This window comes from Leptonychotes weddellii, chromosome 5, assembly GCF_054177405.1.
Source record: "Leptonychotes weddellii isolate Sample4059 chromosome 5, ASM5417740v2, whole genome shotgun sequence".
NCBI classification, from domain to species: domain Eukaryota; kingdom Metazoa; phylum Chordata; class Mammalia; order Carnivora; family Phocidae; genus Leptonychotes; species Leptonychotes weddellii.
The window spans coordinates 37,831,144-37,858,549 of NC_138373.1; the positions used below are offsets into that span (position 1 = coordinate 37,831,144).

At 39.6% G+C, this 27,406-nt stretch overlaps 1 long non-coding RNA gene across 2 annotated transcripts in view; it reads left to right on the forward strand.

Moving 5' to 3' along the window:
- LOC102734156 (uncharacterized) overlaps positions 1-27,406 on the forward strand; it is a 67,029-nt gene that overhangs the window by 11,989 nt on the left and 27,634 nt on the right. The window contains exons 1-2 of one of the 2 annotated variants that reach the window (XR_014145079.1): positions 5,303-5,499; positions 26,982-27,125. This is a non-coding gene — a long non-coding RNA (uncharacterized LOC102734156). Of the gene's footprint in view, positions 1-5,302; positions 5,500-26,981; positions 27,126-27,406 lie in introns of those variants that run through there. The other variant, XR_014145078.1, reaches the window with a different exon arrangement.

Below are 27,406 nucleotides of genomic sequence, written 5' to 3' on the forward strand. Positions count from 1 at the left end.
GAGCTGTTTTATTTGAGCATCCATCTGTGCAGTAACTATGATCACCCACGTTTGTGAGTAAACAAGGTTCAAATGCAAGGTAAGTTTCCAATTTTGATGCAAGAAATAAACCGCCACATTTGGACAGGTCCCCCGTCCTCTCTTCGGCCAGCTGAAAAGAGATCCCACATCTTGTTTCAAAGAAATGAGTGCAAATTAAGTATTTCTGGTACTGAATCATTTCCGATGTCCAAGAATCAGTGTCGATGCAGCTGTTCTTACTTGGTTCTCAAGGAGTTCCCATGTTCCACTCCACGTGGTGCAAGGAGTCTCCCGAACAGTCTACAAGCTCTCACTTATTGACTCCTCACTGGAATGCTGTAAGGTAATCATGATTATCTATTTTGTAGAGGAGGAAACCAGTACAGCAAGGTGAAAGGCTCCCAAAGGCCTCCGGCTAGAGCATGGTGAAGCTCATGCTTTCATCCAGGGGAGGGTTACCTTCACTGAATTCTGTCCTCCTCCTCCTCATGCACATGGACCTGAGCATGAGGAAGCTGTCTATCCTGAAGGTACATGAGAGAATCTTTGACCCTTGGCTGCTTAAACTATCCAGTAACCATGGTATCTGAAAATCTAAAATGTAAAAAGCCTCATCGCTTTTCCTACCAGCTGAGCTTTTTCAATAGGGCGGCAGTGTGTCCTTTAAAAACCCATCTTGGCTATTAACTATGTGTACGGGGAAATCTCTTATTTTCCCTGAACAGCCATTAACTTCATCGCTAAAGTAGGTGGGCAGTAGAATATAGTTCATAAGCTGTTAGGGAGACTTACGTTGATGTATAAATGTTACTAAAAAGGGACCTGTCTAATGGTCAGGCCAGTATCTGGTGGAAATTCTTAGTATTCGTCCAATGCATTCCCTTCAATGATCCCAGAGTCGTGTTTCTGATGCTCAAGTCATTATGGGGCTATTTTTAAATGCCCCATCACTTTCAGATCGTGTACCAATCAGTCACTCGTGAGTGCTGCTTTAACTTTTAATCTCTCTTGATGCTTTTTGACCCGAACTGTGTGTTTTCTCACCATAAATCATCTCGATCCAAGGGAAGCTTCTCTTCCGTCAAGGTCTCATTGCATTTTTACTCCCCCAAGATTCCTCCAATTTCCAAGGATTAGAGCTAGAATCGCCTGAGACCATGTAGATAGTTCAATAAACTGCTTAAAAAAACAAGCCTGCCCCACGCACCCGATCAGCTCCCCGGCCTTCATCTGCGTGGTTGTTATCCCGATCAATACGGGCATTGCAGTAATTACAGGCTCGGAGGTTTGGAGTTCTGGCCGTTTTGCAGGCTCCCCTTATCTGCAAAAACACTGCCTTACACATCTGCTCAGCGTGTCCTTGACTTCCTCAGCCACAACCAACAATCCCATTGCTATCTTTTATTCCAAATCGACTGCTGTGTCAGGTGAACTATTGGAATGATTTTTGCTCACACGATCATTACTGCAGCCCACCCTAATAATACTTGACAGTACTGTTCGGTTTGTATTATCTTAGTACTGAACTGAATTCCCTTCAACTCCTAGTGAATCTCTTCTGGAGGAATAAATACATTCCCATTGAATTATGTTTACCTACCTGTTAGCTTTCTGACAAAGTGACTCTGGAAAATACCCTTCAGTCTCAGAAGCTTCTGTTCTAGCTCTACCTTTCTGATGATCAATATCTGCACTAAAAATGAAAACTTCAGCCAAGCATGGGCATGACTGCAAATATGTGAATATGTGATATTACATATATCCCCAAGCATTATAAAAATAAACTGCCTTACTTTACATCTGGTGGAGAAAACCAACTCTGTAGTTATATTTAGGTATTGAGATCTTTGATTTGTGAAGCCCCGTGAGAAGCTAAAAAATACTTTAGACATATTTCCTCAGACATCTCCACTCATGGAGGCTGGAAGGTTTGCTTATAAATTATGCAAGATGTCAGTAAGATCTGAGTTATTCTTCTAAAAGTCCAGATTCTGTTTCTACCTACCTAAGAATCCACAGGCAGGATGAATGAGGAAGAGGAAATTAAGGAGAAAAATGGAGAGAAAGCCCCAAAAAACAATGGAAAGGAAACATGGTTTTAGTCAAGATGATCCTGTGACTCAAAGGTCTGAAATGTGGCTCAGTAACATGGCCAGCAATGGCCCTGCCACCTTCCCCATCAACCACTGACCACTACCAACCACCACCCACTACCAGCACTGATAACCATCTCTGCCAATGAGCACCCCCACCCGCTCCCCACCACCAGCACCCCCACCTCCAGCACTAACAACCATCAAATGTAGGAATTAATGGAAAATGGTGCTGGTCAGAAGTTGCCATGGGTAGTAGGATTCACAGGTGGTTAAAGGATGCCCCAATGCCAACAAAGAATAAAAACCAAAAAATGGATGTTTATGCAAGGGGTTCATGAGGGAAGATATGAAGTTTCTAGTTATATGTCTCAAAACCAAAATAGAAACTGTAATAGAAAATTTACAACTGTGGTGGGAAACACATGCAAAGGAGAAGTTATTGGTTTTTTGTTTTTAAGATTTTGACAGAATGAGCAGAGAGAGAGGGAGAGGGAGAAGCAGGCTCCCCGCTGAGCAGGAAGCCCATGTGGGGCTCAATCCCTGAGATCATGACCTGAACCGAAGGCAGATGCTTAACTGAGCCACCCAGGCGCCCCAGAAGTTACCTGTTCTGCTTAGGATGCAGCCCCAAAACTAGAGTCTGGTGGATACATAAAGGTACCGGGGTTGAACTATTCATATTTACAGATACAGCAGAGCTCGATGGATCCTCTGACCTTCACAAAGTCCCACAGCAAGCCAAGTCCATACGTAGATTCAGAAGGCTCCATGATGAAATCAAAACTGTTCATCACACCACACAAATGGCCATGGGTTTGACTCCCTCCCCCTAGCCAAGCCCAACAGAAGTTACCTATACTCAACCAGGAGTTAAAACATTCTGCTCCAGGTGAATCTCTGTAAATTTTCCACTTCCATCTTCATCTAAAAACTGCTCAGGTAATTGTACATAAAAGTAAGGGGGAAAGAAAAAAAAGATTATATAATTGCATTTCTTATCTTCCAGTGCTGAAGCTATCCTAGAAAATCTAGTTACCAGAAGACATCCAACCTTGACAAGGTTAGCCTGGGTTTACAGTCGAGTAGTTTGTGATTTTTAAAGTATTAATGATGACGATGATGATCATTATGGAGTTGTAGCATGTACCTTCTAATTTGGTTGTCAAGGGAGACCGGAAGTGGTAATTAAGGCTAAACGGCAGAGAATGGAAGCCTTATGAGAGGATATGTGGGAGATGGGAATCTGATCAGAGAATCAGACAGTGGTGAGCCCTGCAAATGCAGCTGTGGGGTTCCTGAGTGACAGGGGGGCTGAGCAGGCAATTATGACAGGCGTCCCCCTAATCTCTACAATCCCAAACTCTGTCACATCCATTTAAATTAATTTTTATGAAGCCTGCACATTTATAGCCTCATCAAATTGGAAATTTGTTTGTTTATGGTCCACAGGAAATAATTTTAGGGGAGCACACAGCAGTGAAAGCAATCCTGTCTGTCTGGCTTGTCTTTTTAACTTGTGAAACTAATAATAGGAGATTAATCTGAAGGCTGCTGCCTTTATGAAGGCTGATTGATCCTCAGCAGCCAGGCATTATTATGATTATCATGGGAAGGTCAGAGGGAGGCATGTAAAAGTCACAGCTGATTCATGCATCCCCACATTGAGCAAGGGATTCGGGGGGCAGGGGTGGGGAAGGGCTTGTGGTGTTGGGTGTTCTAAGTGAAAAATCCATCTTCCTTGCATTGCTGAAACTGAAATTTTCAGGAACGGATTTTAAACAACTTTGGACATAGTTATTTCAAGATGTCTGTTCAGCCGAGATAGCAATAGTTCATTACCATGCATGCTGAAAACCTATTTTAAGAAGTACTTTGCTGCACAAAGATTAATTTACCACATCATATTTTTTTCTCCCAGTAACGCTAATATAAATAATTGTTGTACCTTAAATTGGCATTATATTTCGATAGCCTAGTTTTTAATATACAAAGAACCGTTAAGCGGAACCGTTCAGCAACAGGGAAACGGAGACAGAAAATAGGAATCTTTGGGAACAGCTCTCAATTTAAATCCCATTTATTGTTCTGGTGGAGTGTGGTAGCTGAAGATGCTTGTTTTGCAATTAAGTTACAAAAATTATCAAATTTTTGTTTGATTCGGATATGGCAAAATGTGAAAACTCACCCTAATTAAAAATGTTCTTTTCATTACCAACAGTTATTTCCTTGTAGGGTTATCTAGGGGGCTTCTATGTGTGGAGATGTGATAATATCACATAGCAGAGAAGTGATAATTAGCAGGGATGCAGTTTTCATAAGTTCTCCTAGTAATAGGGCATTCAAGTCCTCATCCTGCAAAATAGAGTACCAATAAATAATGAAACAAGAAATTAAATACAGGATTAATATACAAAGTTGAAAATACCCAAAAGAGTAATATTCCTCTATTTTGGGGGAGGAACTGGGGGAAAGAGAAGTTGGCTGAATCCTGAAAACATAAGGATGCTGTTTACAATGTTGGATGTTAAACAACATACAACTTGTATTTAGGGACAGGAGTTAAAGCCAGAAATAAATGATTTGAGTATTTATCACTGGGAATACAAAAGAGGAAATAAGGATCCTTTGGAGAGACCGTTTTCATTTCATATATATATATACACATATATATATATATTTTTTAAAGATTTTATTCATTTGAGAGGGAGAGACAGCACAAGCAGAGGGAGAGGCAGAAGGTGAGGGAGAAGCAGACTCCCTACTGAGCTGGGAGCCCGAAGTGGGACTCAACCCCAAGACCCTGAGATCATGACCTGAGCCCAAGGCAGACACTTAACCAACTGAGCCACCTGGGAACCCCTCATATGTTATCTTAAATATACATATGGGGTCATATGTTTAAGCTTCCAATCACTGTCAATTGACTCAGTTTTATCTTCTGTGAAAGACAAGGTAAAAAAAAAAAAACCTTGCTATTGTCTTTTTTTTTTTTTTAAACTCTTCACTATTTTTCATATGATGATGAATAGCTCAATGGCCCATTTTATTTCATTTCTTATGTACAAAACTCAGGCGTCAGTACCTAGTGTGTCCGTGTGTTGGGTTTTAAGGTAACTGCATATGTTAAGGAGTGAACACAGATCTATAATTCTCAGCGCCTTGCTGTGGTTCAGTCCTCTGTGTGATGTTGGAGGAAGCTACCGTCTTGCCCTGCTGATGGCATTGCCGCTTGGGGCATGCACCCCTGCATCACCCCTGCATCATCACCATCAACTGCGTGCCGTGTAAATTAACCACCAGGATTGAGCGCTACTCAGAAGCACATCTGTCAGAACTCCCTCCTCTTCCAGGACCTCACCAGCCTTTCGAGGGCTCTTCCTTTGTAGGTATCCTAGAGCTTCTATACCTGTTCAAGACAAATATTGCATTCATGTTGGGCTAAGGCTTAATTGCTTGCTGCTTATTAACCGTTAGCGAGGCAGTTTTTATCAACTCAGTTGAAGACTGTCCATGTGATGGGAAACTTCAGTGTTGGAAAAGTCAGTTTGTGAGGTTGTCTTGCCTTTGAGTATTTTGTTCACAAGCCACTACTCAGTGTGCATTTACAGGGGAAGGGAGCACAGACCTGTAAGACACTATGTGGTCTGAACTCTGATATTTAGGAGACAGTGGATTGTTTGAATTCTGCCGGGCTCCAGTCTGTGACCCTGGCAAAGCCTTAAGCAGCATGTTTGCTTGTCTGTTACGTGAACTTTTGGTTACCTTTGTCTATCACACTTCTCTTCATTCAACTCGTAGATATTCACACCCATTCTGTGCTTAGGAAATAAGGAAACTGTGCTCAGCAAGGTGAGGTGTTGCCATAGCTTCATGGAACTTAAAATCTGAGGGCGGGTGGGAAGAGACCAAACAAGACCTTGGTGAATGGACATGGTTTTCCCAGCGGAGAATATTTAACGTTATTCATATTAACCCTCTCCAAAACCTAAGACGTACAAATCCAATGATGATTTCAGCAGTGCAACTTAATGACCAACCCTGAATATTAGGTGGAAGAAAATAGGAACAATATTCATCCAGAAAATGCTGAAAAAGAACCCTAAGAATGGTCTGATCTATTAAAACACAGTCGTTAAGTAGTGTATTGTTGGCACAGGAATTAAAAATGAGGGAAGAATGGAAAAGAGGAAGCTCCAGACATGGAACCAAAAGAAAGGAAGGACTCTTCCACCAATGGTGTTGGGATAACTGGACTGTATTCAAATTTATAATAATAAATAGGTGACACATGTATATGCAGAGCATATACACATCTATAACAGAGATGAAGTGAGGCTTTAATATTTTGAAAAGAAGTTCCTGATGTTTACAGAAATTAGATTTAAAAACATACTCCAACTGAGGAGTATGAAAAAGAATATTGGAACAAAAAAAAAAAAACCCTGTCCTGAGCATAATGTCCAATTGGGTTTACAGAAAATTTTGATATTTATGGACTAGTTTTTTGAGCAGGACATTTGTTTTTCCTAGAGCATAAAAACATCATGACTACGTAGGTGATTATATGTGTGTCCATCTGGGATAGATTTACATAGGATATATGCATGCATGTGATGTATATGTATGTAATGTGTAGTTTCATATATATGTTGTTGGTGTTAGACTATATAATTGATAGATTTGAAGACAACCACAGACATCTCCCTATTAACATGAATGTAAAATTCTTAGTTCAGTGGTTAGAAACTCAATCTTGTATATTTTAAAATGATACCTATGAAATAGAAAGGAGCATGCCTTGATACTTCTGAATCTTAGAAGTAAGTTAAATAGAGGGGCGCCTGGGTGGCTCAGTCGTTAAGCGTCTGCCTTTGGCTCAGGTCATGATCTCAGAGTCCTGGGATCGAGCCCCGCATCGGGCTCCCTGCTCAGCAGGAAGCCGCCTTCTCCCTCTCCCACTCCCCCTGCTTGTGTTCCCTCTCGCTGTCTCTCTCTCTGTCAAATAAATAAATCTTAAAAAAATATTAAGTTAGAAAAACAATTATCTCAGTAGATTTATAAAACACTTGAAAAAATTATATAATTCCAAATATGTATGAGTTACTAATCTAAAAGCAAAATAATTTTTAAGCCATTTAATTCAATTGTTCCTAAAACTTGAGATTTCTTTGCCTTCACATATAGATGCTCAAAATCTTACTGAAGAAAATGTATGATAAAAGCCATTATGCAAATTTCTTCAGGGATTTTTTTTGTGGAAATATTGACTCTATGCATTTTAAATACTCCACACATTTTCCAATCCTCATTAAAACTATACATGTGTACAATTAAAGTTTCATATGCGTGAGTATATATCTGTGTGTAAAAACACATTTTTTTTTTTACTGTTTCCCAGCAGCTACTTGTCTATATAAAACAGTAAAAATATGTTTTCTCATAATTCAGAAGAGCTCACAGGTAATAAGATAGTAAAGTTTACCTGGAACAAGGCTAACAGGAGTAGAGAAGGTACTTTACCTGCTGTTCTATTTTGCCCATAATATAAATCAGAGCTGCACTTCTAAAATCAGCTTCTGAGAACTATTCCCATAACTCAGCAATATACATAATAAAATGATACTTAAAATGAGAACACAATCCAACAGTTTAAAAGAACATTTACCAAAAAAAAACCAAAACACTTTTTTCCCACCAGACAGTAAGGATGAAACAAGGGGATCATATTCTAAATAAGAGCTGATGGTACCTAAAACATAGCTCTTGACTCTGAGGCTCATTTGAAGTGATTCATAGAGAACCTTCTGGCCAATGTCTGTTACAACCCATTGTGGTTTTACAGACACCGGTTTTATGGTCTTGCCATTTGTCTCATTATTGTAGGCGCACTTTTGAGGAGGAAGATGTGAGAAAAAAATTTCCCTTTGTGTTTTGTTCACTGCCCCATGTTTCAAAAATGAAAGGACCATGCTGAGAACCTCTGGCAGTGTAGACAAGGTTAAGATTTTGGTACATGAGTGAAAGCACCCCTTCAAGTGATGATGCTCCCAAGTGCCGCCTCCATCTGCTTCACCGAAGAGCAGTAGTGGGAGAAAATATTTGCAAACTACCTGATAAAACCACATTAAAATCTGAAATGCATAGGGAACCCCCACAACACAATAGAAAATGATTTTTAAGTGGGTAAAGAATTTAAGGTCTTAAACATTTTTTTTTTTCCCAAAGAAGACCTACAGTGACGAACAGGTACATGAAAGGATATTGAACATCACTAAGGAGGGAAATGCAAATCAAAACCACAACAAGATATCACCTTAAACTTGTTAGAATGGCTGTTATGAAAACAAGTCAGTGAAGATGTGGAGAAAGGGGAGCACTTGTACACTGTTGGTGGGAATGCAAACTGGTGCAGCCGCTGTGGAAAATGGTATGGAGGTTCCTCAGAAGATTAAAAGTGGAAATACCATATCCAGTAATTCTACTTCTGAGTATCTAAAGGAAATGAAATTTGGATCTTAGAGATCTATACCCCCATGTTCATTGCAACATTATTCACAGTAGCCACGACACGGAAGCAACCTAAGTGTCCATTGATGGATGAACGGATAGAAATGTGGTGTATACACACATTGGAACTTCAGCCATACAAAAGGGAATTCTGCCATTTGGGACAGAATGGATGAACCTGGAGGACATTATACTAGGTGAAATAAGACATTTGACAAAGTACAGCATCCTTTCTTGATCAAAACTCTTCAGAGTATAGGCATAGAGGGCACATACCTCAATATCATAAAAGCCATCTATGAAAAACCCACAGTGAATATCATTCTCAATGGGGAAAAACTGAGAGCTTTCCCCCTAAGGTCAGGAACACGGCAGGGGTGTCCACTATCACCACTGCTATTCAACATAGTATTAGAAGTCCTAGCCACAGCAATCAGACAACAAAAAAGGCATCTGAATCAGCAAAGTAGTAGTCAAACTCTCACTCTTTGTGGATGATATGATACTTTATGTGGAAAACCCAAAAGACTCCACTCCAAAGCTGCTAGAACTCATACAGGAATTCAGTAAAGTGGCAGGATATAAAATCAAAGCACAGAAATAAGTGGCATTCCTATACACCAACAATAAGACAAAGAAATTAAGGAGTTGATCCCATTTACAACTGCACCCAAAACCATGAGATACCTAGGAATATATTTAACCAAAGAGGCAACGAATCTGTACTCAGATAACTATAAAATACTCATGAAAGAAATTGAGGAAGACACAAAGAAATGGAAAAACATTCCATGATCATGGATTGGAAGAACAAATTGTGAAGATGTTAATGCTACCTAGAGCAATCTACACATTTAAGGCAATCCCTATCAAAATACCATCAACTTTTTTCAAAGAAATGGAACAAATAATCCTAGTTTGTATGGAACCAAAAAAGACCCCAAATAGCCAGAGGAAAATTGAAAAAGAAAAGCAAAGCTGGTAGCATCACAATTCTGGACTTCCAGCTCTATTACAAAGCTGTCATCATCAAGACAGTATGGTACTGGCACAAAAACAGACACATAGATCAATAGAACAGAGTAGAGAGCCCAGAAATAGACCCTCAACTCTATGGTCAACTAATCTTTGACAACGCAGGAAAGAATGTCCAATGGAAAAAAGACAGCCTCTTCAACAAATGGTGTTGGGAAAATTGGACCATTTCCTTACACCACACACAAAAATAGACTCCAAATGGTTGAAAGACCTCAATGTGAGACAGGAGTCCATCAAAATCCCAAAGGAGAAGACAGGCAGCAACCTCTTTGACTTCAGCCACAGCAACTTCCTAGAAATATTGCTGAAGGCAAGGGAAGCAAGGGCAAAAATGAACTATTGGGACTTCATCAAGATAAAAGCTTCTGCACAGCAAAAGAAACAGTCCACAAAACCAAAAGACAACCGACAGAATGGGAGAAGATATTTGCAAATGACATATCAGATAAAGGGCTAGTATCCAAAATCTATAAAGAACTTCTTAAACTCCACACCCAAAGAACAAACTATCTAATCAAAAAAATGGGCAGAAGACATGAAGAGACATTTTTCCAAAGACCTCCAAATGGCCAACAGACACATGAAAAAGTGTTCAATATTGTTTGGCATCAGGGAAATCCAAATCAAAACCTCAATGAGATACCACCTTACAGCAGTCAGAATGGCTAAAAGTAACAAGTCAGGAAACGACAGATGTTGGCGGGGATGCAGAGAAAGGGGAACCCTCCTACACTGTTGGTGGGAATGCAAGCTGGTGCAGCCACTCAGGAAAACAGTATGGAGGTTCCTCAAAAAGTTGAAAATAGAGCTACCCTATAACCCAGCAATTGCACTCCTGGGTATTTACCCCAAAGATACAAATGTAGGGATCTGAAGGGGTACGTGCACCCTGATGTTTATAGCAGCCGTGTCCCCAATAACCAAACTATGGAAAGAGCTAAGATGTCCATTGACAGATAAATGGATAAAGAATGGATAAAGAAGATAATGGATACAGATGAATGGATATACCACTTCTTCTGTATTGTATATATATACAATGGAATATTATGCAGCCATCAAAAGGAATGAAATCTTGCCATTTGCAATGATGTGGATGGAACCGGACAGTATTCTGAGTGAAATAAGTCAGACATGTATCATATGATCTCATTGATATGAATTCTTAGGAAACAAACTGAGTGTTGCTGGAGTGGTGGGAGGTGGGAGGGATGAGGTGGCTAGGTGATAGACATTGGGGAGGGTATGTGCTATGGTGAGTGCTGTGAATTGTGTAAGACTGTTGAATCGCAGACCTGTACCTCTGAAACAAATAATACATTATATGTTAAAAAAAAAAAAAAATAGGGAAAAATGAAGGGGGGGGAAGTCAGAGCAGAAGACGAACCATGAGAGACTATGGACTCTGAGAAACAAACTGAGGGTTTTAGAGGGGAGGGGGTTGGGGGGATGGGTTAACCTGGTGATGGGTATTAAAGAGGGAATGTACTGAATGGAGCACTGGGTGTTATATGCAAACAATGAATCATGGAACACTACATCAAAAACTGTGGTGATTAACATAATAAAAAGAATGTGGAATTGTTGCTGGGTACTTGGAGAAGGAAATGAAGGGTTGTTTATAGGGTACAAAATTAAGTTCTAGAAGACTAAGTCCTAGAGCTGTACAAGCATGGTGATGATCAATACTGTATTATATACTGAAAAATACACTAAAAGGGTAGATCTTGTGTAAAGTGTTCTTGTCACAATAATAAGGAGGTTGGGAGGCAACATTTGGAAATGATAATCCATGTTCGCAGTGTTGATTGTGGTGATCTTCCACAGGTGTACACTTCTCCCCAAACTCACCAGGATGTAGGAGTTAAATATGTACACCTTTTTATATGTTGGTCATATCTCAAGTGCTTCATAAGGAACAGTATAGGCTTTGGAGAAGGCTCCTGGTCAGGGACAAAAGATGCTGAGTGTTGGGTGGACCATCTTGATGTCCCTCAATTGTGGACCACCTCTTCTTCCCCATCTGAGAAAGCCTAACTCTGTTCACAGGGCTGTCTATATATTCTTTGCTATTTCCCTGGTCATTAAAGACCTTAGCACATTTGTCAGTTGCCATGCTTGTTTTTGATTCAGCATCAGAGCCAGACATTCTAATATTAACATTTTTGCCTTAAAAATGCCATAGTATCATTCTTAAGCATACATTTTCCAAATGACTCTTAAATGTTTGCCTAGACTGGGAGAATAGCAAAAGAACTAGCAAACTGAGTTTGCGTATACTAATACTGACTACAGTTGATAATTCCATCCATTCTCTTTGAGTGTACACTAGACAATTGGGGTTTATGATTTACATATTTTACATCATGCATAAAACTTTTACACATTCCCCTTTTATTCCAAATTAAACGTATTCACTTATACTCTATGTACAAACATTGGTCAGATGTCACCTTTTTGACTTTAACTCTGAAATATCTTGATCAAAATAAAGTTCAAAATAAAGGTAAATACTGTGAGGAGGCTGTGAGTTGAAATGAAGAGTCCAGCAAAACATCAGGCTTCATTTGTATGACTTGCGATGACTAAACAAGAGAAAGCTGAAATATTAGTCTTTTCTGATGGTAGATGCAGGATTTGGAAGAGTCCACATGTTGATGGTATAGGAATAGAGAAATTCTAAATGTAAAGCCAGGGCAATTAAATATTTGGCTTTGATTTGACCCAAATGCATAGGTTTTTTTAATATGGGTAAGAACAAACACAAGAACTTGTCCAACTGTGAGGACGTTAATACTGAAGATATAAAAATCTCAGTTGTGAGACCCAGTGGACAAAACTGATCCTAAAAACATGAGTGATAATGGTTCAGCTAATACTAAAGAGGGGCTTCATACTAACAGCAGGGCATAATAAACTACATGTGAATCTGTGATGGAAGGATTTTATGTGAACCTTACATTGTAAGCATGTTCATGTCTGTTTAAAAACTTAAGTGGCCAAATCTTGGTGATCTTCATGGTAATCAACATTCCTATCAGAAGGCACAGGACTTATCCTATTAGGACCTAAAACAGACTAGGAAATTATGGACCAGGGAGATCTCTAATATATGGGGTGTGTCTGTTTTCATATTGAGAGTAATGACTTCCATTGGTCTGCTTCTTAATTCCTTCCCACTGGGGGGAGTGTTTCTCACTTCTAGAAATTACAAACCTTCTGGAAAATTCTCCATTGACTTATAGAAATGGAAATCCATGAGAATATGTCTATATTTTTCTCTGTATGAAGCTAGATACGGAAGTTGTAAATATATGTAAACATGGGCTTTGCAGGCAAGGAAATGGGTCACATTCTAGCCTTTTTCTCCCAATATTTACACGGCTCTGGATGACTATTCAACCCTTCTGGGCCTTAGTACAGGTGTAGAGTAGCCAGACATCCCATTTCCAAGTTGAAGAGCCAAAGCTCCTATTTCAATGATCTTTATTGAGTAGCATGAAAATGATTCATGACTCTGTGAAAGCTTTAAGTTTTGCACATAAAATTGTTATTTCAAATGAGAGGACAGTCTAAATACAGTGGGAGATAATTTTTCTATATAATTTGGTTGTTTAAAATGTGCTTATGTGTCAAATTTGAATCTTCTTAAGTAGATGGTTAGGTATTAAGATATTTTTCACCTGAAATGATTAAACTTTTTTCAAGATCTCATTAGACATCTTTAACAGTTTTCCTCACTCTAACAATATTTATAAACTGGTTGTCATTGACTCAGTATCTTAAGAGACCTTCAGGACCCTAACTTCCAATGCAAAGCACTTGTTTTTTATTCAAGATTATGGAATTACAAAACTGTCTCTAAAGAAAAGCTGGATTTTCCAGCTATATTACATTGCCTTAGACTTGCTGTATGTATCTATATCAAGTATACTAATACAAAATTGAGAGAATGTTTTTTTTTCCTGTTTTGGTTGAGAGGGTAAATCTTCAGTTGAATTTCTTTAAAAAAGCCTGCCCTAGAGTGTTGTCAGAGTATATTAATGAATACAAGTTTTTTGGAAATTGGGGACAATCAGGCAATGACACCTTTTTATTCAGTTTTAGATTCCGTGGAATTCAGCACATTTAACACTATGAATAGATGAAGGACAGGTCTCTGGGTGCCTCATGAATGCACAACCTCACAGTCTTCTCAAGGGACTTGTCTGCTGCAGGTGGCTGGTGAACTGATCTCATGTTCTGGAATCCTGGTCCAATAGTAAACTTTCATCTCTATCTGCACATCACTATCTTATCCCATGGCAGCAACAAGGAAATGTACCTTTCTACTTAGAATACAATAGGAAGGAAGGAGTGAAGAATTTGGAGGTATTATGTCAAGATTCAGATCTTTGAGCTTGTTGCTGATCGACTCCATGCTCATCAGCAACAATTTGCTCAGCTCATAAGTTGTAAAAAAAAAAAAAAAACCAACCTCCCTCTTAGGGTTGCTTGGAAAATTTAATGAACTGAAAGTGCCTAGTATATTTTAAACAAGTTTCATTTTGTAAACTCCAACTGGTAGAACTCATACTCTTAACATCTTTTTATTCCTCTGTACCTTAAATGAAGCGAGCCTATCTGCAGCTGCTGTCATTCTCCTCATTGAGAAAGAAGGTAAGATTATCCCTTCATAGAGTTGTGTTTATTTGTAATGTTATAAATTTATTCTACATGCATGTATCCTCTTTAGTTTCTAAATGGGAAGAAATGGCACCATGCTCTGTGCATTGCTCTACAGTTAAAATGATGAGACCTACACATGTCTATAATTTTATGTCTGGCTAGCAGGAAGACCTTATTGAGATTTTGATTTGTGACCCAACCCTAGCAAGTCCTGGGCTTAAGGTATAGTTTTGGGGGCATTTTCTGGGCAGTGGTCTTTTTCTCAGTTTACAACTCCAACAAGCGTAAACTTCACTGAGCATCGTGTGGGCCTCAGATGTGTGTATATTGGAATTACAAAGGTTGATCTATGGGTTCTCTTCAAGGTGCTCACTGTCCAGCTGGGGAATGTGTATATAAGTTTCCCCTAGAGTAGCTGCAGAACCCCTTTTAGAATCCATGAGATTGATGTTCTCCTCCCTCCATTTCTCCCCTCCCCTCGAGTCAGAGTGAGGGTGGCTGTTGGCAGCGTCTTGTATGCCCTGCTACAGTGGTCACAGGAAAGACGTGTGGGTACATTGTCCCAGTGAAAGGTATTTTAAGCATCAAGGAAGCCTGGGAATGTGATGACTCATCACCCAACACAGATGACAAATGCTTTTTATGAGGAAAGCTGGGATCACCCCATGAGAATTCTCCCATCTGTCCTTTTAGGTGGAAAGCATGTTCTCCTTGGGGAGCTCAAGAGCAGGTATGGGGACCTCTGTAATTCAGGTGGTCTTACTGAGCTACACAGAAACCAGGGGTTCTCAGCTGCCCCCAGGGGACATTTGGCCTCTATCTGGAGACATTTTTGTTGTGATGACTGGGGGTGCTCCTGGCCTCTAGTGGGCAGAGCCCTGAGATGCTGGTAAACCTACAGGGCACGGGACCTGCCTCCACAACAAAGAACTATCCAGTTACCTGGTCCAGAATGTCAGTGTGGACTCTGCGCCCCTGAGCCTGTGAAAGGCTGGAGGTACCTGGGTGGGACGTTCACAGCAGACCCTGTCTCTGCACTCATTCCCAAGCACCTCTGTGGTCACTATGTAGGCCTCAGTCTGGGCCTTCCATGCATTAGGTTAGAGCAAAGGGAGCAGAAAAGTGATGAATTATCAATATTCTTACAGGTTTTTAATGTTTGATCTTTTCACTTTGTGTCTGAAGAGACTCAAGTATTAAACAGTTAAAGTGCAAAATGGGGTAGAGTCAAAACAAGGCTAATTCCAGAGTCCCATTCCTTAGGTGTGTAGTTCATAACACACTTGGATGATGTTAATTTGGGCAAACCAATATTCTGTGGCATTTGCAGGTTGTCTTCCCGGACCATACTGTCCTGGTTTCCAGATCAGGGTGTGGTTTATAGATCTATCGAAATGGACAGGTCCCTGAGGACAATGGGTTGGAGTGGGGCCAATATTGGATGCCATCAGATTGGTTAGCATTATATTTGGTTTTTAGTTACTGCTGTACAGGGTATGGTGAAGGCCTGACATAGGTGATCATTTACTTTTGTCTTTTTTCCTCTGTTTTTGGCTGTTCCATTAATGCTTTTTGTGTGCATGCCACAACATGCCTCATCTAGCTCAGATTGCCCCCAGCAAGCTGCTGCTCAGAGGTGCTGTTTTTGGTTATATAATGGCTGCAGTCTTGTTTTTATCAGTAGTACTCATGATTAAAGTTATTTTCTTCTAAGAGCAGAATATTTGTGGTTAAACCCAGGGGTCACTTCAATGCTTTGAAACGTTCTGTCTTCAAAACAAAATGTTCCGAGCCTTTTGGACAGCTGCTTCTGTCTGTACCCCAAGATTTGACCTCAAAAGAGCCCTTTCTTTTACCCTAAATGGAGTTTGTGCTGAATGCAATCCCTCCCTACCAACAAATGAAAGTATTTCCAAACACAATATGGTCTTACAAATCATCAACCCAGATCCCCGCACCTCAGAGTCAGTCCCAGTTTTGCATAGACTCTTCCGCCCTATGATGTCCCTAATATCTTGAAAGTTCTAAATTCGTCTATCACCAAGTTAAAGTCAACCAGTGCTTGATTGAGCTATCATGTCTTTATTTAATGATATAATTTTGATGATGAATTACATCTCTTGGAATGGAAATTGAACTTCTCCAGAAGCAGAATTGAGGGACCTTGATAGGGATTTTGCAGAATTGCAGATACTGCTCTTAATTTTGATCCCTAAACTACTTTAGGAGCAAGAATTCCTATTTAATTCAAGTACATAGGGGCCAAGAGAAGAGCCTACCTTTAATCATCTCCAATTATCTTCACTGTTCTGGTCTTTCCACTGTCGATTATAAAATGGAACTGTCCAGTTCCATGGTTGCTTAGCTAAATCCTGCTCACTTCATAATTATTTATTGATGATGATACTTCAAGTTAATAGAATGTTGGGGTCAAGTGAATAATGTTTTAAAACCCTTATAATTGAGAATTGTTGCATGAAATTCACATGGGAACTCTGAATCTGGGAACACTATTCAATTTTATAGGAGGTGGAATCCTGGAAAAAAAAATCATAAACCTTTATGATTTATTGGGTTCCAAAGTTGCCTAGAACTTCTATGAGAATATTATTTTTGTTTTATAAACTTAAGTATTGGGCTAGTTCTTGAATGCCATCTGGTAAGCAGTGAATTGATAAAATGATAAGGGGTAGGACAGAGTATAAATTATATTTAAACCAGTTAAATGAAAAGTGCCCATCCACTTTTCTTGGCATATGGGTTAGGAAACTAATATCAAAATGTAGATTTTTTTTCTAAAGCTTTTCATTGGAGATTGTCTAAAATCCAGACATTTCCCCCTAATTGTGCTTGTTTTATTTCCTACCATGTTTTTAATAATTGAAATGGGCAAGTAATATACAAGCTGAGCATCAGGAATGTGCACTAGTCATGCAGTCGTTTTGTGGTTTGCATTATGTGTTAAGAGCAGCATAGTCTCCTCCCCTTTCACTTAAATGTTTGTTCTTTTCCTCACTCATCCTCTGGCTCTTTCCCTCCTTTGGCCTGTCCCCAACACCTTGCTTCAGCACATGCTGCCTCTTGCTAAGTATTCCCTCTGATTTAGTGTATTTGTTCCCAAGGCAAATTATCAGAATGTCAGAACCAACCTACTTTGGAGCTCATGACATGCAACGTGAGGTAACCCATAAAGTGATTTGGCATAAAAAGCATAGTGATTTGCAGAGAGCAACATTTATAGTGGTTTTAGCTGATTATAATGTGGAGAGTTATTTAATAATTACTCTTTGATTATAGCAATTTCCTTTTAGCAAAAAAAATTACAAATGTGGAGGACTTACACTTTTGGCCAAGAGAGTAACAGGGACTGGGTTGACGATTCTGCCTGCAATATGAATATATAAAACCAGAAGAAAAGAAACGATTTTTCAAGACCGTGGATATTTGGGCAATAAAGAATATTCATGCCTAAGGGACAGTAAACAAAGGGGCCCCATGATTTTCTGAGATAACTGCCCTCAGAGAATTTTCTGGCTGGAGTCCAGGGATTGGAAACCCAAGCCAAGAACCATGGATTCCCTGTGCTGGAGGAGATGAAGCTGAGATTCAGGAGAAATCACAGATCAGCTTAAATCTGTGGGACAGAGAACTCCAGACAGGTGCTGAAAGTGTCTTAGAGTGTTCTGGAAAGTGTAAATGACCACACATGTTTGAGGGAAGTACTAAGACTGAGAAGGACCATCTGGGAAGATCAGAGAAGAGTGCTCAGGTCTCACTCCAGGCTGGAAGGGATAGCTGCAGCCACCATGAAGACTAGATACCGTTGTAATTCATGGGGCACTGAAGGGAGGAAGGTGGGAGGGTCTTCCATCGTGGCGATGATCCGACCAGACCAAAATCACATGCTCTGGTCTTGTCTGAAAGTCTTTAAAGCAAGAGCCGGAGGAATCCAATGGCTTCCAAGCAATGTAACCATGTTCTAGAATAAAACATTTTTAAGAGAACAGGTATTCACCCAAGAAGAGAAATACCCGTAATGTCTGGCCCCTGATGGAGATAACTGGACATACAGAAAAAAAAAATGGTCATAATTAGAAAAAACAATTAGTACAAGCACCACTTAAAATTAACAGACACTGGAACAATTATTTTCATATATTTAAAAGTTAGAGACCTGGAAGGTAGAAATTGAACAAAAACTGGAAAAAGCTCATTTTAAAATCAAAAGCTATACAATTCTAGAAGATGGAAAAAATACATCTTGGTTTAAAGTGTTTACCAATGGCAGGATCCACAACATTAAAAATCTGTAAATTAGGCATCAAAACAAAGAACTATTCTCTGAAAAATTGTTAAGGGAATGAAAATACAAGACCTGAAAATATTTTTGCAAAGAACAAACCCTGTTTATCTGATAGAGGATTTGTTTCCAGATGTATAAATACATACAGAACTCTCAAACCTCAGAAAACAATGCAATTAATATGCAAAAGATTTTAGCAAATTTCCTCAAAGATAGCCAATATACATTTAAAAAACTCGGATGTATTCAGGAAATGCAGACGAGAACCACCATGCACATGCCTATTGGAATGGCTAAAATTTTTAAAAAGACTGACCAAAGCAAATTGTGAGGGTATGGAGCAACTGATATTCTTGCATTATTGGTGGGAATATGTTATCATACAACCACTTTGAGAAATGATTTGGCAAGTTCTTTAAAATTTAAACACATAATGACTATAGATGTAGCCATATGTCCTTACAAGGAGCACAGATGTCTGTAAAAGCTTTATTTGTAAGAGCAGAAAACAAAATAATGTAAAGGTCTATCGACAGGTGAAGGAAATGAACAAAATCTGGTATATTCCTGCAATGGACGGATACTTAGTATTTAACAGGAATGAAGTTAGGATGCACCCACAAACATGAATCAATGTCAAAATAATCTTGAGTGAAAGAAGTCCAAAAAAAGAATGCATACTGTTTCCATTATGAAAACCTATTGAAAAAGCAAAGTAATCTGTAGAGAAAGACCTCATGCCTGAGGATGAGGTCGTGAGCGGGAGTGGGAGGGATGGATTTCAGAGGGAACTTTGAGCATTTATATGCACATGTGCTCTGGATCATGGTAATGGTTTCAAGGTGCATATTATATCACAGTTTATCAATGTGTACACCTTACATGCAGTTCATTGCATGCAAATTTTACCTCAAACTGGATTATGCAAATATGTTGACTGCAGGTATGAATTTTTATATCCTGAATTTTGTCTGAATCCAGACAATGGGGCTTTGACTTCCTTATCTGTTAAATATCGGAGACCAATGCTTTGAAAGTCCTCTAAAATTGTTGATTTTGAGGGATTTTGTCCTTTTCTCCCCCCCATAGAACCATTCTGATGGCCATTTATTCACAATGATGGTTATTTTTAAGTTGTGAAATACGATGTCTTAGTTCAGACCTGCATCGTTTTTACTCCCGAGGAAATCCAAAATCCACTGAACCCATTTACCCTTAGAAGCTTCACTACAGTTAGTATGTACACATTCCATGGAGAGAGAGGAAAGGGGGAATCCATTTCTTATTTTACCGTATTGAAAAACCATCTCTAAATAGCCATGCTCAACTTACCACTTGACAAATCAGTGTAAGGGAGGGCTGATAATGTTTCTAGATTACAGATCAGTTTTTTAAAAAATCTCTAAATTGCCCTTTAATCAGAATAATAGTGAAGGAGAATGAGTATCCAGGCAACCATGCTGAGTCTGCTGAAGCTGTCAGGAAGCCTTCCTCAGACCCTGGTGAGAAAAATCAGTTCATTTCCCCCTATGTAGTAGAAGTGTTTTGCATTTGAAAACCTGTATTGGGGGAGGGGAGGTGAACAGAAATGATGGGAAAACATGTAATTGTTCAGAATGCTGAATGTTGCATGCGCATACACCATATGCAGACATTCTGGGGAGCTCATGTGGCCATCTTTATGGCAGGATTTATGGTCGGGGCAACTCCACAGAGCCCCAAAACCTGGCCGTGATTGAGAACCTGTCACTGGAGTCATGGAAAGGCCTTCTCCATGGACAGTACCAGATCATTTTTGGTGTGTGCAAGTAGGTGAGACCACACAGGAGTGGAGCAATTAAACCCAAAGTAGAACAACGGCGTGTGGGATATGTGTGTAAAGTTTTGTGCAGCATCTTTGCTTTTTTTTTTTTTTTTTCTGCTTTTGTGTCATTCACAGGATTTCCTTTATCCTGGCCTGCATTTTGCTTGAGGCAAAAACCATTTACTCCAAAAGCATTTGTACCTGTTTCCCTTTCTATTGTGTGTGCTTGAATTTCAACCTAAATCTCTGAATAACTTTGTTTTTTAAGTTTTATTTCAATTCCAGTGTAATTAACAGTGTCAGATTAGTATTAGGTGTACAATATAGTGATTCAACACTTCCATCCATCACCTGGTGCTCAGGACTATAAGTGCCTCCTTCATCCCCATCACCTGTTACACCCATCCCCCCAGCCACCGCCCCTCTGGTGACCATCTGTTCTCTATCGTTAAGTCTGTTTCTTGGTTTATCTCCCATTTTTTCCCTTTATTTCTGAAATTTCTCATATGAGTGAAATCATACAGTATTTGTCTTTCTCTGACTTATTTCACTTAGCATTATACCCTCTAGCTCCATGTTGTTGCAAATGGCAAGATTTCATTCTTATTTACGGCTGAGTAATATTCCATTGTACGTATAAACCACCTTGTCTTTATCCATTCATCAGTCACTGGGCACTTGGGCTACTTCCATTTCCTGGCTATTGTAGATAATGCTGCTATAAACATAGGGGTGCACATATCCTTTCAAATTAGTGTTTTGTATTCTTTGAGTAAATACCCAGTAGTGTGATGGCTGGATCATAAGGTATTTCTATTTTTAAGTTTTTGAAGAACCTCCATGCTGTTTTCCACAGTGGCTGCACCAGTTTGCATTCCCACCAACAGTGCACAAGGATTCCTCTTTCTCCACATCCTCCCCAACACCTGTTGTTTCTTGTGTTGATTCTAGCCATTCTGATAGGTGTGAGGTGGTACCTCATAGTTTTGATTTGCATTTCCCTGATAAGTGATTAAGAACACGTTTTCATGTGTCGTCCATCTGGATGTCGTCTTTGGAGAAATGTCTGTTTATGTCTTCTGCCCATTTTTAATTGGATTATTTGTTTTTTGGGGTATTGAGCTTTATAAGTTCTTTATATATTTTAGATACTAATTCTTTACTAGGTATGTCATTTGCAAATATTTTCACCTATTCCATAGGTTGCCTTTTAGTTTTGTTGTTTCCTTTGAAGGGCGGAAGCTTTTTATTTTGATGTAGTTGCAATAGTTTATTTTTGCTTTTGTCTCCTTCGCCTCAGGAGCCCTATCTAGTAAGAAGTTGCTATGGTCAATGTCAGAGAGATTACTGTCCGTGCTCTCCTAGGATTTTTATGGTTTCAGGTCTCACAAACGTTTAGGTCTTTCATTCATTTTGCATTTTTGTGTATGGTGTAGGAAAGTGGTCTAGTTTCATTCTTTTGCATGTTGCTGTCCAGTTTGCCCAACACCATCTGTTAAAAAAACCATCATTTTCCCGTTGCATATTCTTTCCTGCTTTTTTGAAGATTGACCATGTAGTTGTGGGTCCATATCTGGATTTTCTATGCTGTTCCACTGATGTATGTGTTTTTGTGCCCATACCATACTGTTTCTATCACTACAGCTTTGTAATATAATTTGAAGTCTGGAATTCCAGTGCTTCCAGCTTTGCTTTTTCTTTTTCAAGATTGCTTTGGCTGTTCAGGGTCTTTTGTGGTTCCATACAAATTTCAGGATTGTTTGTTTTAGTTCTGTGAGAAATGCTATTGGTATTTTGATAGGGATTGCATTAAATGTATAGATTTTGGGGGGTAGTATAGACAATTTAACAATATTCCAATCCATGAGCATGGAATGTTTTTTCCATTTCTTTTGGTCATCTACAATTCCTTTCATCAGTGTTTTATAGTTTCCTCAGAATACAGGTCTTTCACCTCTTTGGTTAGGTTTATTCCTAGGTATCTTATTACTTAAGATGCAATTGTAGGGGTGCCTGGGTGGCTCAGTCGTTAAGCGTCTGCCTTCGGCTCAGGTCATGATCCCACGGTCCTGGGATCGAGCCCCACATCGGGCTCCGTGCTCTGCAGGAAGCCTGCTTCTCCCTCTCTCACTCCCACTGCTTGTGTTCCCTCTCTCACTGTGTCTCTCTCTGTCAAATAAATAAATAAAATCTTTTTAAAAAAAAAAGATGCAATTGTAAATGGGATTAATTTCTCTTTCTGCCACTTCATTACTGGTGTAGAGAAATGCAAAAGATTTCTGTACATTGATTTTTGTATCCTGCAACTTTACCGAATTCATTTACCAGTTCTAGCAGTTTTTTTGGTGGCATCTTTGGGCTTTCTGCATGTAGTATCATGTCATCTGCAAATAGTGAAAGTTTTTCTTCTTCCTTACTGATTTGGACCTTTTCTTTTTTGTTGTGTGATTGTTGTGGCTAGGATTTCTAGTACTATGTTGAATAAAAATGGTGAGTGTGGACATCCTCATCTTGTTCCTGAACTTAGGAGGGAAAGCTCTGTTTTTCCCCATTAAGGATGATATTTTTTAACAAAAGAGCAATTACTTGCATGCATGCACACACAAAAATCAAGGAAATACTTGATAGGTCATAAGGCAGTGTGCCTTGAAGTTACATTGCAGTGTTAGCAATTTCTTGCAGGCAGGGTATAATGGCAGAGGCATTACACTTTTGAGAAAATCATGGTTTCAGGGGTCCTCAGACATGGCCTCAAGTGGAGATTTTGCCACGTGCCACATTAACTCTGCATACTTGGATAAGATTCATGCATGCTGAGTCTTCATATCCTTGTTTAGGGATAAACGTCCTCAGAACCAGTGTGAAGACTAAATGTAACACAACCCAAATACCTGGTACATCTGTCGCACTTAATTGTTCCAGAAATATGAGCTTCATCTCATCCCTTCTAATAATTCAACTGGATTTATAAACTCTTGGATTTGGAAAAATACCATTGGTTTTGGAAAAAAAAAATCCTTCTGTAGAAGAACAAATATCTGTTTCAACATATGCCAGATGGGGATATTTAATTAGGTCTACAAACTCTAGAAGATAATTGAGAGCATAGCAAGTATCAAAAATCATTCAAAGAGTTAAAAATGTTCATTAGAACAATCATTGTATTTTAATTGTCAGGGGCTAATTTTTTCTGTTCCTTAATCTTAGATAAATATTGCTATTCAGATAAAACCATTTATTTGCTTTTTCTAATATATCTTCTCTATTTCCATTATAACTTTCATTGAATTAAGTATTTAGACAACTAAATTGAACAAAACTATAAAAGTTAAAGTGCTTTACCTTTGAATTTCTTCTTAGACTATCCTTTGCTTAATCGTCTTTACCTGTATTTATTCATGTGTTCTATTCTGCAACCTGCTTAGGTACAAGGAATGCAGCAATTACTAAGTCTGATTTGGTTCAGGCATTACATCATTTAGTTATGCAATGATAATAAGCACAAAAGCAAACTAATTGAGTTATAAGGAGTGATACAGTGGGTTATCAGAATATGTAATGGACAGTCTTGATCTCATGTGGGCTGCTGAAAGACAGGAGAAGCTCTTTGTAGAAGTCCTGAGGACTTTGGTCTCACCTGTAGGGGCAACAGGAAACCAGGAGCTCCAGGCAGAGGACTGTAGTCACAGTATTTCCTTTGTGAGACTACTTTGCGCTGTGCATTAGGAATCTGTGTGTGAGTGCAGGCAGCTGGAGGGTTATGTCCTAGTGGTTTAGGAGGAGGCAGCAAAATGAAGGTTGAGATAAACAGACGTAAGGGGAATCTGGTGACTCATTAGATTTAGAAGTTGAAAATTTCAAGTGGGAGTTGTCAAGTTGAGTCATAAATACATATTTAGGTTGATGTGATCATGCAACATCCAAGGGAAGACTTGGCAAAGACTAGTTCTTTCATGGATCTGAAGCTTGGATGTCAAGGGTTGGAGCCTGGCGGTGGTGATTTTTTTTTTTTTCCTTCAGATTTCTCAGGAATTCAAATGTGCTGCCACAGTCTAAAGCACTGATTTCCTAGTAAAGCCAGTAGCAACTGTAGATAGTTTTCTAAAATTAGCTGTAAAAACTAACTGTAGCCGACTTGGGGGTCTCCATGTCACAAAATGGTAGTTTTTGCTTACATGCCAGATCCCATCTTTTATCTTTTATCTCACATTAGGCACCAAAAGTGCTTGGATTTGAGGGAATATTCTGATGCTACTACCACTTTTTTTCTTCTTTTTTATCCAATTAAAGCAGTTTGCATGTAAGGAATAAAGCCAAATAAGAGTTGAGATAACACTTTACTGATAGCTGGGAAGCTGCCCAGTGTCCACCTTCCACACCAATGCAGGACTCCTTTGATGTGTGATGAGTAGAGACCCATGCTGCTGCCTGAATGCATGGCCTTTGCCCAGGCCAAGTGAGGTCTCTGGTCATGGACCCACTGGACAGCACTGAGCTGGCTGGGGGGAGAGACAAACCAGCAGCAAAAATAGGGGGTGATGCCTTTTGTGTGTGTGAGTGTGGGCACAGATAGTCAAAGAATCTCGGTCCATTCTCCATCTCCTGTGACTTTACCAAGCTCTCTTGCTGCCATTTTCCCATTCCTTAAATATCATTCCTTCCGAGGCTCTGGATGTCTAGCCAAGACATTAATACCTTTTCATAAATCACTGATCTCTCCTTCAGTCAAAATTAACAACTATATACAGATGGCTCTATTTAAGCCACCTTGTCTGCAACAGCAATGACAGAGTGTCACTCACAGTCTGAACAAAATCACCTATAAATGAAGTATTTTTGCCCCCTGAGTGGGCAAAAACATGCTCACTGGAAAGAAGATGGAAGCTGCAGCAATGTACTGAGTGACATACAGTAACATGGCAAAAACAGGCGTGTTGGTAATGCAAAGAATCTACTCAGGCAGTTCGCTTGTGCTCTTGGGATCTATTTAGAAACATTCCTATGTATACTGCTTATATTTGTTTATGACGAGCAAGCACTTGATTTATGATGTGCCGTCTGATTACGCGATTACCTGGTACCCTCTCTCCTCGTGTCCGGTAGCAAGCTGAGGCTTGGTTATCAACACGAGCTTGGTCATCAGTAAACAAGACTGTATGATGCCTAGGGTCTCCAAGTGATCCACATAGGTCTTTCCAGAAGCCCCATAAATTATCACAGAAATCTGTAGTATGATTGGATGCACTGAACTACGATGTCCAGTTTGCAAACTTGGTGTGTAGACAACACCAGCAGTAGGGCTGCTATGGACCGAGTATTTGTGTCCTCCTTAAATTCATATGTTAAAACCTATCTCCCAGTGTGAAGGTAATGGAGACGGGGGCCTTTGGGAGGTGAGTAGGGTTCAGTTAGGTCATGAGGATCAGTCCCCATGATGGAGTTAATACTGCTATAAAAATGGAAGAGACCTGAACTGTATGTATGTGTGCCCTTATGTGAACCAAGAAAGGTCTTTGAGGTGATTGCCTAACCGTAATCAAAAGCGTGCCGACACCTCGCTTTTGGACTTTGAGCCTCCAGAACTATGAGAACTAAGTATCTTGCTTAAGGTGGCCTGTCTATAAGATTATTTTAGTAGCCTGAATTGACAAAAACAAGGGACTGTTTTGCTCTGAGCCTTCCTTACAGGTGGCACAGTGACTCATTTCCTTAGTGGTTAGAAACAAAAGATTTGACAACTTGTCCCATACAAGTAGACTTTAGAAATTAGAGGTTGTAAGAGCTTTTGTTTTAATGGAATTTACTTCTTCTTCTCTGGAACACACGTTTATCATCAAGGCATCTAGGAAAACTGCGACTTTTTTCCAGGTGATGTCAGCATGCTATTGTCAACACAGGAGACTGCCAGTATGCCCTGTGGACTGGTAGAACCATTCACATCCCCTTGGAATTAATTACGACACAGAGCCAGAGATCTGATGTAACATCTGAGGGTTTCACGCTTATTGGAATGGAAAAACACCAAAAGTATTGGCCTCATAAACAGCTGCTTACCACATTCCAGGGCTTCCAATAAATAATGTAAAACTGGAACATTAGATGCAATTGAAGTAGCCAATTGATTAATCTATTTTATTTTTATTTTTATTTTTTTAATTTTTTTTTTTAAAGATTTTATTTGAGAGAGAGAGAATGAAAGACAGCATGAGAGGGAGGAGGGTCAGAGGGAGAAGCAGACTCCCCGCTGAGCAGGGAGCCCGATGCGGGACTTGATCCCGGGACTCCAGGATCATGACCTGAGCCGAAGGCAGTCGCTTAACCAACTGAGCCACCCAGGCGCCCTGATTAATCTATTTTATTAAACATGCCAAGGTGTTTAGTTAAATGTGTCACTAAATCTGCTGTTTTTAAGACTTTTTTTTGATGATCCTGATCTTTACGGTTTCTCCAGGACTGTATTATAGCTTTGACTTGTTTATTTTTGCTTTAGAGGTGAAGGGACGTTCACTTTTAATTTGATATCAAGTTAATCTTTGTTTTACAGATCAATGACGTGAAGATGGCAGCCCTTCCGTTCACTGACACCATTCAGAAACTCCCCGACTGCACAATAGCCATGGGTTGGTCAAGGAAATGAGTGCATCTGCAGTGAGAAAGACCATGAGCCACCTGACTGGATGGAACTAAGGTATCTCCTATAGCTAGCACTCAGGGTATTTTTTTTTTTTTATTCTTATGTTAATCCCCATACATTACATCATTAGTTTTAGATGAAGTGTTCCATGATTCATTGTTTGTGCATAACACCCAGTGCTCCATGCAGAATGTGCCCTCCTCAATACCCACTACCAGGCTAACCCATCCTCCCACCCCCCTCCCCTCTAGAACCCTGTTTGTTTTTCAGAGTCCATCGTCTCTCATGGTTCGTCTACCCCTCCGATTTCCCCTGCTTCATTCTTCCCCTCCCGC